At 42.6% G+C, this 12,768-nt stretch overlaps 1 protein-coding gene across 1 annotated transcript in view; it reads right to left on the bottom strand.

Moving 5' to 3' along the window:
- FBXO8 (F-box protein 8) overlaps positions 1-9,369 on the bottom strand; it is a 40,611-nt gene extending 31,242 nt beyond the window's left edge. Inside the window, exon 1 of the mRNA XM_004579037.4 lies at positions 9,186-9,369. The gene's annotated coding sequence lies outside the window, so the exon portion shown is untranslated. The remainder of the gene's footprint in view (positions 1-9,185) is intronic.
- Between the last annotated feature and the right edge of the window lie 3,399 nt (positions 9,370-12,768).

Below are 12,768 nucleotides of genomic sequence, written 5' to 3'. Positions count from 1 at the left end.
AGGCATAGCTGCTCTTTTGGGCACTGTTCTTGTGGAAAGCACACCAACTTGAAATACGATCTGGATTAAAATCCTTTTTCTCATTAGTTAGGTAACACGTAATGCTTACCCTATGGACTTAGAAGAGCTAACATGATCTAGCTTTCCTTAGTAGGTAGTTTACAATAAAAGGTAGCGTTGTATCTGTCCTTCTACCACCTTTAAATGATAGCTCTTATTTGGTTCTTCCATTTCAGTGTACACCTGATTATTATGGACTCAATTACCTAAGGAATTATAATCCTGGTCTCAAACTTCATTAATTTAAGACCTATAAATTTTTAGATATGCCATTTATGCCATTTTTTTCTGGCACACAAAAATATCAATGAGTAATTTTGCTATTCTATATATATAGGATACATTTTGGCTAATAAGGTAAGTATTTAGTCAACAGTTACTGATAACAGAGATACTTTTTAGGCAGTTAAGTATTACCACTGTATTATACTTTTTAATCATTAGTAACATATTTCTAGAAATAAATCCAAAAGTTCATGGCATGATTAAATAAGTAAAAGGTCCTTTGAAGCATCACAAAAAGTATCTGTCAATTAATAAGAAAAAAACATTTTCCATTCACCCAATCATTAAGATAATAATAATAATGATAATTTTGGAGCTTACTACACTAACTGTAAAAGCACAAGGAATTAATCCCACTTAATAGGTTAAATGAACAATCCTATATCAAACATAGTATCTTGAAGATAAAGATTGCTTAGTGAATGTTTGTTGACTGAATAAACGGTAATCATCAATAAAAAAACTAAATTAAATGAAACTTGAGTAGATCTCATCAAAACGAAAAATTTAGCTGATTAAAGCAGACAGTAGACTGAGCAAATTACCTGGACAGCACTCATCTTGCAAAGGGTAAGTATCTAAAACATATAAATAATTCTTAAAACGTAACAATAAGAAACCAAGCAATATAATTTAAAAAAAAAAGGAGCAAAAGCTACTTCAAGAGTGAAGATATACGAATGACAAATATGCACATTGTCAGATATTCCACGTTAACCAGGACAGAGGGAAGTGAAGTTACAAAAGGGCAGTAACGTGGATTTTGTGTCATAAGCGGTCATACCTGGTCAGTATCCTGACTGTGGGGCTGGGTATGGACACCTGCACAGAACTGCATTCACATGTGCATGCATATTATGTAACAAGAAAACTGCAGCCGGCTGGCTGAGTGTTCGCACCAAGCCCAGCGTTCTGGCCGTGATATAACGCTACTGTTCTGGAGAAGGTCACGGGGCAAATAGGCAAACCGCAGTAGAGATCCCGGTGTAAATTTTGTTCAACTCAATGTGTATCTACAATGATCTGAAAAAAAAAATAGGGAACTGTACATTTAAAATAGGTGCTTTTTATGGTATAAAAGTATCTAAAAAGGTTATTTTTTTATTAAAAGAACTGGAGAACAATTCTAATGAGGATGACTAAAGACAAAGCAAATTTAGTGTCACTAGACAAATAGCAGCTATTTTAAATTTTAGAAATTCAAATAACTGTTAGAAATATACAACCTATAAATTATCTCTTGACTTCAGATTTCACCAAAAAGATCAAAAGAAGATACAATCAAGGAACACAAACGTGTATCAATAAGGATCCCATAACGCTGTTTTGACTATGCAGAACGCCAGATGATTGGATTAGGTTGAAGCACAAAGAATACTGATATTTGTGTGTCTCTTACTTGGTCTAAAAATGTAATACTAAGTGAATTAATTAGAAAATTGGCATAATTACACCTTAAACAAATACATAAGCTATTGTGCACTGATTTGGATTGCTTAAATATTATAGTTCTAATATTTAGATGCAACAATTTATTTTTCAAAAATATTTTCAAATAACTCTAATCATACTATGCTGAAAAATGCCCAACTTCCTACATAGTAAGTGCTATGCTGTCTGCTTGAGAGAAACACACAGCAATTTCTTCGCACTTGTAGAGTATGATTTCTGAAGCTCTTACCTTGTAATCACTTGCTGTGATATTAAGGTATTTCAAATAGTATTCTGAGGTTCTGCTTCTCAGTTTTGTCTAAACAAATCTGTTGAAGCACAGTAAAAAGAAACTGTCTAGAAAACATTATAAACATTAATCACAACAATTATAGAGGTTAATAATTTATTAAGGCTTATTAGAATGAAGTGACATTTATACTATATAATTGCATGGATGGCTAATTTTGCAGAAATGATGTTAGTTTTACTATATTTGTAATGTTTTGTTTCCTTTTTAGAAAAGGATACATTTCCACAAAAGATAGAAATTATTAATAGTTGTTGCTGTATCAAACATGAAGTCTATTAGTAAAATATTAAGCAGTTTACTCAAAATGTCCATATGTAATTAAACAGTAAAATATTTGTATAATAAAAGAGCACCTTTATTAAAACTTTCAGTACTTTCATAGTAGTAAGCACTCAAAAAAAACCTTGCATGGATTTCAAAATGTTTACACACCAAAATAAACATCTTTTAATTCTAACATACAGTCATGTATTCATATAATAATCTATTATCTCTATACCACTAAGGTTTACAGAAACTAGATATGGGAAAATAGCGAAGTATAGAGGTTTTTAACTACCTTTGTTTGAAGCAAATCAAATCTACAAAGTTCTTTGTGAGCAAACAATGTTAAATAAACTGTATGAAAGAGATACATAAATGGCCTCATTTAAATACACATTATAAATGGCTTCCTTTAATGTTTATCTTGCCCAAACTCCAAAGGATGGAATTTATAAATAAATGTTCTATCTTAAATAAAGCTCTAAATGTACAAAATAGTTTATCCTACAGCAGAAATTCTATTAAGACTTAAGGATATTCACTTACTTATATATTTTTAGAAATGTTCAATGTTTTTCAAGTAGAGAACAACTAGGTTTTTTTTTTTTTTTTTTTCATTTAGGATCTCTCGTAATATTATTCTGTTCCTAAAGAAAGTGGAAGAGTGGGAGAAAACGTGTTCTATGAGAGATTTAGAATCAGAGTGGCAGGGCAGCTTTTATTTCTCCATTTCCAAAAGAAAAGACCACCAAAGTAGTTTAGAACAGGCTGCATACAGAAATTTTAAAAAGAAAAGGAAAAAAATGTGATAACCAATCACACTCCTAAAATTTAAAGGCAACAACTGTAGGAAAATGAAAGAAGGGTGAGTCCACAAGGAGGTCTTTCTAGAAGAAAAGGGAAATAGCTAAGTACTCAGAGGTCACAAGGTACACTTAAACACATAAAAAAAGCACCTACTCATTAAATTTAAAGATCTGGTCCTGCAAGAGCCGGTTTGCTACTAAAAGGCATACCCTTTATAGTTGTCCCCACCTCTCTTTTTTTTAATTCGAAAAGACTTACAATTTTACTTTGTTTTCTGCAGGGTTTTTCCCTGCTCTTTTATTTCATATTATAATGAGTGTCAATAAAATGCTATCTAAATAAACACAAAAATTAAGATGCACTATTTAAACACAGGAAACAAACTGAGAATTTTAGGCTTATTCTCATTTATTTTGCAAGATATGCAGTCTAGGATGTGAGGGCGATCTGGCTGCGACATCTGTCACCCCATTGATCGCCAGGGTTGATCCGGCTGATCCGGCTGGCTAGGCGGGTGTCCCCATCCTCCCTCACCGCTCCATGTGCGTCCCTCCCCAAGCTGCGCGCCGGCTCGAACAGGATGACCATCCCCGCGAGAGGAGGACCGGTCTTTGGTCAAGGGTATACGAGTAGCTGCGCTCCCCTGCTAGAACCTCCAAACAAGCTCTCAAGATAAGCAGTCTATTATGATTTATATACAAAGTATAGTTAACATACTTCTCTCCAGCATTATTTCGAATTCCTTCGTTCTACCAGTCACTCAGCATGACTGTAAACAGCAGCCACCATGGCAGCATGTGGCAGCTAACACTCTCATCATGCTTCCATGGCCACCAACCAAAATGGCCATCCCATGGGCACTGCAGAAGCAAAAACAAAACAGAAAGGATAAAGCTCACTGAACTGCCTTTAAAAGAAATAATGAGGGCAGTCTGAAGCAGAAAGGTATTTAGAAGCGGGATGAGATGACAGCTGGTGGTCAAAAGAGATGAACAGAATATAGAAATTTGACTCAGACTGCTTTAGCTACTTAAGTGCACTGGGCAAACCATTTACATTTTGATGTTGTAGTTTCCTGACTTGTAAAACAAGGGCTTAGGATCTTCAGGGTCTCTCTTAGTTATAAACTGCAACAGTTCCAAGAATATGCAGGTAAGAGAAAGAAAAATAGAAGATATCCAAATTAGAAAGAAATAAAATTATCTCTGTTCACAGATGCTGTGATTTTATGGAAAGAAACCCTTAGAGATTCCACAAAAAAGTCCTTTAGAACTAATAAATGAACTCAACGAAATAGCAGGACATAAACCAACAGAGCCATCTGCAAAGGAAATTAAGAAAACAATTCCACTCACAATAGCATCCAAAAAACAAAACGTATGAATTAATCAGTTAATGAATTAATTGATGAATTAATCAAGGAGACAAAAGAAAGGTAAAAAGTACTGCTCAAAGTAATGAATGAAGAAAAATAAACACATCACACATTCACGAATTGGAAAATTCACTATTATTATTTCAGCACCATCCAAGCAGTACGCAAAATCTCAATCCCAAGAAATATCATTGCGTTCTTAGAATTGCATATGCAAATAATATTCAATTTGTGAAATACTAATTTAAAATTAAAGAGCTATCAAAAAATCTCAATTCCATTGTACATTACTCTTAATACTAAAGATCGGTGAAATATAAAACGAAATTACAGTGTTACAATCTCACACTATGGTGGCATCTATCAAAGGAGGAGGAAGTGGGAGAGAGAGGAGAGAGAAGGAAGGGGAGGGGGACAGAGGGAAGGGGAGGGAGAGAGGAAAGGGAAGAGGGAGAGGGAGAGGGAGAGGGAGAGGGAGGGAGAGAGAGAGAGAGGGAAAATAACAAGTATTGATGAGGAAGTGGAGAAATTAGAACTCTTCCTAAGATTTATTCATTTGAAAGGTAGAATGACAAGAAAGGGAAAGCTCGAGGTAGACAGAGAATGTGAACTCTTCTGATTCACTCCTCAAATGGCTGCAAAGCCAGGGCTGAGGCAGACAGAAGGCAGCAGCCAAGAACTCAACTCCATCAATCTCTCATGTGGCTGGCAGGGGCACAAGCACTTGGGCCATCATCTCCCGCCTCCAGGATGCATCAGCAGGAAGCTGGATCCGAGTCTGGAAGAGCTAGACTTGAATCACCATTGTGACGTGAAGTGTTACATTTGGAAGCTCAACTCACGATGCCACAACACTGACCCTGAGCTTTTACAACTTTTGTCTGCTGTTTGTGGGAATGCAAAATGATACGGTCACTCCGAAAAAAAAAAAAGTGTTTTTTTTTTTTAAAGTCAAATACCATATTGTCTAGAAAATCCCTACTTCTTGGTATAGATCCAAAAGAACTGAAGCATGGTCTGGAAGAGATGTTTCATAGAAGTATTACTTACAATAGCTAAAGTGATGCCGCAAGTGTTCATGAATGTATGAATCAATGAGCATAATGTGGTACATAAACAGCATGAGATGTTATGCAACTTCGAAACCCCAGAACATTTTAAGATATCCTGTGACTTGGATGAATCCTGAGGACATTACAAGGACAATAACTATTTGCAACACAACAAATAATATATGATCCCACTTGAATTTGATATCAAAGTCATCTAAATCACAGAGACTGGACGCAGAATGGTGACAACTACCAGGGCCAGTGAATTGGGGGTGGAGATGGGGCAAAGGGTGTTATTGTTTAACAGGTATAGTTTCAGTTATGTAAGTGACTGGGTTGGTGGGCTAGGATTGTGGCATAGTGGCTCAATCTGTGGCCTGGAATGTCAGCATCACTTGTGAAGGCAGAGACCCTCTCATCCCTCTCCACATTAGACAGTCCAGCTCCCTGCTAAGGCACTAAGAAAGAAGCAGTGAACCCAGCCAGGGCCTGCACAGACGCCAACCACAAAGCATACGGAGATGGAGCTGCAGGTTCTCGGATTCAGGCTGTTGACATGACATGGAGAGCAAATCAGCAAAGAGAAGACAATTCTCTCCCCTGTTACTCTGCCTTTCAAATAAATACATACATCTTTTTTTAAAATGGAGAAACAATTCTACATTTCCATAAAAATAAAAGAGGGGGTGAATCCTAAACAACAACAATAAAAATACCAAACTGGCGATGCAGATAGGGCTGCGTGTATACTTGTATTTACAATCTGCTTTTCCTATTTTGCCATCTCTTTTCCTACCAAGATCATGATTTGCATAAATCACTACCCAGAACGAACTGCTGGAGTCTCTCCAAGCTTGGCTTTATTAGATCAGGCCATTTCCCTCATAAAACAGCTTATAAGATCCAGTGTAGCATCCGTGAATAATAAACACACATACAGAGTTAAACTCTATAAGCCCACTGCCTAAACTGGGAGCTACAAACAATATTACCTCTCCATCACTAAAGTACTTTCCTGAAATATGATATAAATTTACTGAATTCAGCAATGCATGTTCCAGCTTCTTACAGAATCTATAGCAAATTTTCAAGAAACAAAATGGGAAAGGAGAAAAATAAGCAGGGAAGATAATTTCTGGAAATAGGTATCTTTCATGAAAATATATAAAAGCATTGCTTAGGTAACATAACTGAATGCAAAAGCAGTGAGTTATATGGACACTTCCTAGCAGAAATGATTTTGGGTGATTACATGACATTTAATGAGATGGTCACAGTTTCCAAATATGAACCAAGATATTAAAAAAAGCGATAGCTGTACATTAATAGTTACTTATGCAATGGATTATAAAGCCATAAGTCTGGATGACTAATTCAATACGCTGTGATGACCTTACTGTTTTTATGTTGTGAAATGAGGAAGGCAGGTAGGACAAACACTATAAACACAAAATATTTTCCATCAAGTCTAAGTTAAATACAATGACTAACATTTCAGCTTAATCTGTAAGTTACTACCATGAAACGTTTTGCAAACATGAGCACTTCAACTGTGTTATTTTCTCCAGCACCTTTTTTAGTGTTTATATACATTTAAGGGCCCCAAACTGTATTAGTTGGCTGTAATGCACTACCCATGACGTATGTATATCTTCGAGAGTCCCCATCTGAGAGTTAAATTTACAATTTCAGAATGCAGGTTGGTGCTAAGTACTGGAGGAACAAGAGGTAAATTTGAACCTTTAACCCACAGATAAGGATTTACAACATCTTTCAAAGCCGAAAGAAGCTCAGGCAAGCACTGGGTCACAGCCAAACAGTGTCACCAGCCAGTCTGACGAGTTTCCAATAAGGTTATATACGCTTTGCTGTCAAAAGCCGTGGTAACAATGTGAAGTGTGTTGAGACAGAAATGAGGCCTGACCTGCCCCTCATAATGGTCAGGAGACAGCCAAGATACACTTCCAAAACACACCTGTGTCATCCCTGCTGAGCCACCACGAGAAAGGCCATCAGAGGCCTGCGTCCTGTGCTTATCTGCAGCCACTGCTCTACTGGTCTCCTTTAAAAGACGCTTCACTTGTAATTAATTTTTTTGATTCAGTTTCAAACACAAAACGGCAGTGAGCAAGCAAGACAAACACAATCACCAGATGTGACAGGCTCTGCCGAGGGACACCCAAAAGATAGAAACTTCTGAAAGAGACAATGCTAGTCTAAGTTTTTTTTTTTTTTTTTTTTTTTTAACAATCTGGCATGTTTTATTGTCTGACTGCACTTTTCATGGATGTATTTTTAAAAATGTATGTTGTGTATAAACTAAAATTGAAATGTCAATGAGGTGGTCACAGAAGGTGGTGAAGAACTCGCATTTACTTTTAACATATTGGTTACTCATTACTATGTCAATTAATTCCATAATGATGTAAATTTTTGCTGATGGTATGTTGGAGCTTTCAATTGACTGGGATGATACTCTGCTGGCTCTGTCTTCAGACCAGAGAGGGTATACCTAAGAAGCCGTTGAACTTGACTGGACAATAAGATGCTGGACTCTATGTTTGGTATATGCTTGCAATGGGGGAATCTCAACTGAACTTGAACTGTGGTTATGCAACAAGGTGGAGGAATCCACCATGGTGGGAGGGTTTGGGGAGGGGTGGGGAGAACCCAAGTACCTATGTAACTGTGTCACATAATACAATGTAATTAATGAATTAAAATAATAAATAATTAAAAAAATAAAATAAAATAAAAACAAAGAAAAAAAATTTTTTTTTAGTTAATCGCAGCCATTAACTTGTGCTTAGGTAGTCTCAAACACGGAGGCGGGGGGGCTGGGGGTCCCCCAGCTGGGAGCCTGCTGGGGTCCGGGCTGCCCCTCTTCCCACTAGCTCCCTGCTAACGTGCCTTTGGGAAGCAGCAGAGAATTCATCAGCCCAGAAGTGTTTCAACAAACAGTTTTGCAGGCTGAAAACGACAAAGTTTGACCCAAATCTGGAAATACAAAACTTAACTCTATTTGTAGACTTGCTCTATTTTTACGAACCATTTCCACGGTGGGGAGCAGGAGAGGGACCCCCCTCCCCCATGTCAGAAGTGGCTGTGCACCTGAACAACAGGATCACCTGCTGGGTAAGAGCTTACTGACGTCACAGAAACCAGAGAAACGCAAAGTGCCTCCCCCCAAAGCCCAGTGCAGCGACCGGCAGTCTGCCATGCTTCCAACTTTGAACTTTCACATTCGGGATTACTGGCAAGAAGCAGAGATCCATGAGCCTGAGCACCCGCCTGCCCGGCTACCTGAAAGGAAAGCCTCTGGCCCCTCTGGCCGCTTTCTTTTAGGATGACGCCGGGTCCCAGCCTGGGGTCCCAGAGCGACCTGCATCCAACTGCAATGGGCCGGATGAGGGAGAGACACGAACCCTTCCCGCCGCGCCATGCCAGCCCTGCAGCCACTCCGGACGCTCGGCGCCGTCATCGGGGTCACACTCCGGCAGGTGTGGGCTGTGCATTTCTGTTTTCCCAGTGGGAAAGTCGGGAGTCCACACCCGCAAAGCAGCTAAGAGTTCTGGAAGCGCTGGGCTGAGGCTCGTACCTGAGAGACCTGCGACCTCCACCGCCGCCGCGACGAACCGGCCTCTGCGCGGGGGCCCGGTGCCAAAGGAGAAAGCGGTTCAGCCGGGAACTGGTGCCTGGGCCATAGAGGAGCCTGCGGGCACTGCCCCGCGGCCCTGGGGCGGCCAGCCGGCGAGAACCGCGCTCCAGCCCTCGGCGCCCACGGCCCTGGAAGCCGCGGCGGACACAGCAGCCGACTCCCCCGGCTTTGACGTTTCCTATTGTTGCCGGAAGTGACGTCCGGTTTCTGGCCGCGGCCAAGGAAGCATTTTTTGTTCCAGACGTTGACGATTCGCTACAGATTCTTCACGCTTATCCATGCCGCCCGAGATATTTTGAACATCCATATTGCATCCATCTCTAAAAATCAAAGTGGCATTGAAGAACCATTGAGATGATCCTCTACTCGGTCTCACTGTCCTCAGGATTCGGGAGGAGCGTGGTGTGGAATCTGCGGCGAGGAATCACGGAGCGCTCCGGAGATCGCAGGGTTCCCTTTACAAACGGTCGGCGCGAGCGGCCGGGCTGAGCGCGGGCTCCCAACGGTGGGGACGCCGGCCGGGGCCCGGGTTCCAGAGCAGCCGACGGGGAGCCCGGGGAGCAGGTGAGGGAGCCTGGCGAGCAGGTGAGGGAGCCCGGGGAGCAGGTGAGGGGAGCCCGGGGAGCAGGTGAGGCGGCGCCTGGGCATAGCCTCCTCCACCCGCTGCCCTTGGTAAGGCTCTGGCAGGAGCGAACAAGAAGGAGGGCCTTTTATCCTCTTGCAAGTCGAGAGGGGAGGGGAGCCCGAGAGGTGCCTCGCTGGCCTATGCTGTTAGTAAGGATGAAGGAGGAAGAATTGTAGGAGGTGTCCTTGGCATCGGATTGTGATAGGATTGGGAAATCACAGACCGACCCGGTTCCTAGCGGATTTCCGAGCTTACGTCTTCACAATGTGTTCACGTCTTTTCCCCAAGGCCTGCAGACTTTCCCTGACTGTGAAAATTCAGGAATTAAGACTATTGCAGATTGTACTAAAGTTGTCTTTAGACCTTTCAGTGGTTTTACAAGTGAGCATAGCAGTCCTACTGAGCTCTATACTTACCTTTATTCAGCCCCTCCCCATTGTTTTAATATCTGGAAGTACTGTTAAACTTTTTAGGTTTGTTTCTTTTAATATCCTGATTTTAGTGTTTTTCAACTCTGTAATGGACTTACTAAAGTCTTCAGTGAAAGTGTATAGCAGTAGATTTTTTCCCAATATTCATTTTTAAAAAATATTTATTTTTGTTAGAAACGCAGACCAGGTTTATGGAGAGGAGACAGAGAAAAGATCTTCCACCTGTTGGCTCACTCCCCAAATGGCCACAGTGGCTGGAGCTGAGCTGATCTGAAGCCAGGAGTCAGATTCTCTTGGGTCTCCCATGTGGGTACAGGGTCCCAAGGCTTTGGGTCATCCTCTACTGCTTTCTCGGCCCAAATCAGGGAGCTGGAAAGGTAGAACAGCAGGGACATGAACCAGTGCCCATAGGAGATCCTGGCGCTTGCAGGGAAAGGATTAGTCCATTGAGTCATGTTGGCCCCCATAGTCATATTTTAATAACTCCATTTTGAGTGTGCTCTGTCAGTTACTTCCATCACCTCCAGATCCAGGTTGTACTTTTTAAATATTTAATTTTCATTTTAACATTTTTTACGTAGATTAGAGGGATGCACATCCATGTGGGCCTCTGATTAGAGTGGGGGGGTCACCTGTTTCAGTTTTGTTTCTCCCTCCTGTGTCTGCAGAGAAGGAAGGGGAGAGAATCACACCTTGTTGTCAAACTTATCAGTGCCCCAGGGTTGGGATGGTCATTTGTCCATCCCTTAGAGACCCCCATAGGGGGAAGGGTATTCGAGGATGTTGCTTGTGTGGTTGTGATAGTTCTTAGAAGTTGTTGGTTGTGTTGCTCCAAGCTTGAGAAAATCTTTCCCAAGTTTATTGGATGACAGTGGACCCAGATACATGATGCAAAACTTGGCTGGGAGAATTGTCCAATCTGCTCTGTTTTCCATTCTCTGATGAGGCAGTTGATGTACCCTGCTGGCCTATTTGAGGGGACATGATTTCCCCTGTGTGCATCTAGACATGCTATCCACGACACAGGCATCAGCAACTGAGGAGGCCCAGTCCCCATACATGCTTTCCAAGGTTGGTCCATACATCTTGTGGTTTTTACTGTGGCCAGGGTCTGAGACCTGCAGTCTAGTGGCAGAGTCCCCCAAGAAACCTCACCTGGATTGTGTGCCAGCCAGTGTAGGGTCAGGTTTAGTCCATCTCCTGTACCAGCCAACACAATCTGGTGGGTGCAACTGCTTGGTTAGTTCCACCCCCAGTCCCGTATATTACATGAACTGACAGGTGCTACTGCCCAGTCCAGCCAACCCACCGCAGATCTGGTCGTCACACATACCAGCGGTGTTGTGGCCTAGTTGCTCAGCCAATATCCCATCTGGCTCTTGTGCACACCCATGGGTACTACAGCTTATTTCAGCCCAACCTGCCCCAGACCTGGCCCACCAGTGTGCTGACACATGCTGTCACCATGCCCAGCTTGGCCTGACCCCAGCCCTGGTTCTTGTACTCACCAACAGAAGGTACAGCCTAGCATGGGAATGCCCACGTTTCCACTCCAGACATGTTCCCAGCCTTGGATCTTGTGCTTGCCAAGTGTTGTTGTGGTCCATCCTGACATAGCTTACAGCCAGTCCCAGTACATGCCAGCTGATATTGTGGCTCAACCCAGCTGGCCCTGACCCATTGTGGCTTTCGTGCTCAACAGTGGGTGCAGCAGCCTAACCCAGCCTGGCCTGCCCTCAGTCCCAGCTCTTTTGCTCACCAGTGGAAGCAGCTGTCCAGCAAGGGAGTCCCTGAGATTCACTTACCATGCCTACTGCTAGCCCCAGGTCTTTCATGTGCCAGCAGGTACTGCGGCCCAATCTGAGGTGACCATCCCTAGTCTCAGCATTTGCTAGCAGGTGCCACAGCCTGGCTTAGCCCAGTCTGCCCCTAGTCTCAGCTTTCAGCTGTGGGTTTAGCAGCCTAGCCCAGCCTGGCCTACCCAAGCTCTCCTGTGAACTGGTAGGTGTTACAGTTCCTCCTGGCCTGGCCTGTACCCTGTTCTGACTCTCAGCTTGTGCCAGTGTGCGTTGGGGACTGACCCTGCTAGCCTGCTCCCAGACCCTACAACAGGTGCTGCAGCTCAGCCTCATCTAGTCTGCTCCCAGTCCTGGCTTGTTCTCATCAGTGGGAGCTGTATGCAGCTTGGGAATTACCCAGGTTCCCCTAACAGGCCTGTTCCCAGCCCCAGATTGCTCCTGTGCCGGTGGGTGCTGCTGCCAGACTGACATGGCCATTCCCCAGTCCTGGCACTCACCAATGTGGACCGTGGTCCAGCCCAATTGGCCTGCACTCGTTTCAGCTGATTGGTGCTACAGCCTAGCCCGGCCTGGCCTACCCCCACACCAGGCTGCTGTGTGACCTGGTGGGGCTGCGGCCTAATATGTCCTGTCCTACACCCATTCTAGCTCTTGGGATCACTAACAGG

The sequence above is a fragment of the Ochotona princeps genome, chromosome 11 (assembly GCF_030435755.1).
Source record: "Ochotona princeps isolate mOchPri1 chromosome 11, mOchPri1.hap1, whole genome shotgun sequence".
NCBI lineage: Eukaryota > Metazoa > Chordata > Mammalia > Lagomorpha > Ochotonidae > Ochotona > Ochotona princeps.
The sequence above is the reverse complement of the archived record's forward strand: the minus strand, read 5'-3'. Positions and strand labels throughout refer to the sequence as shown.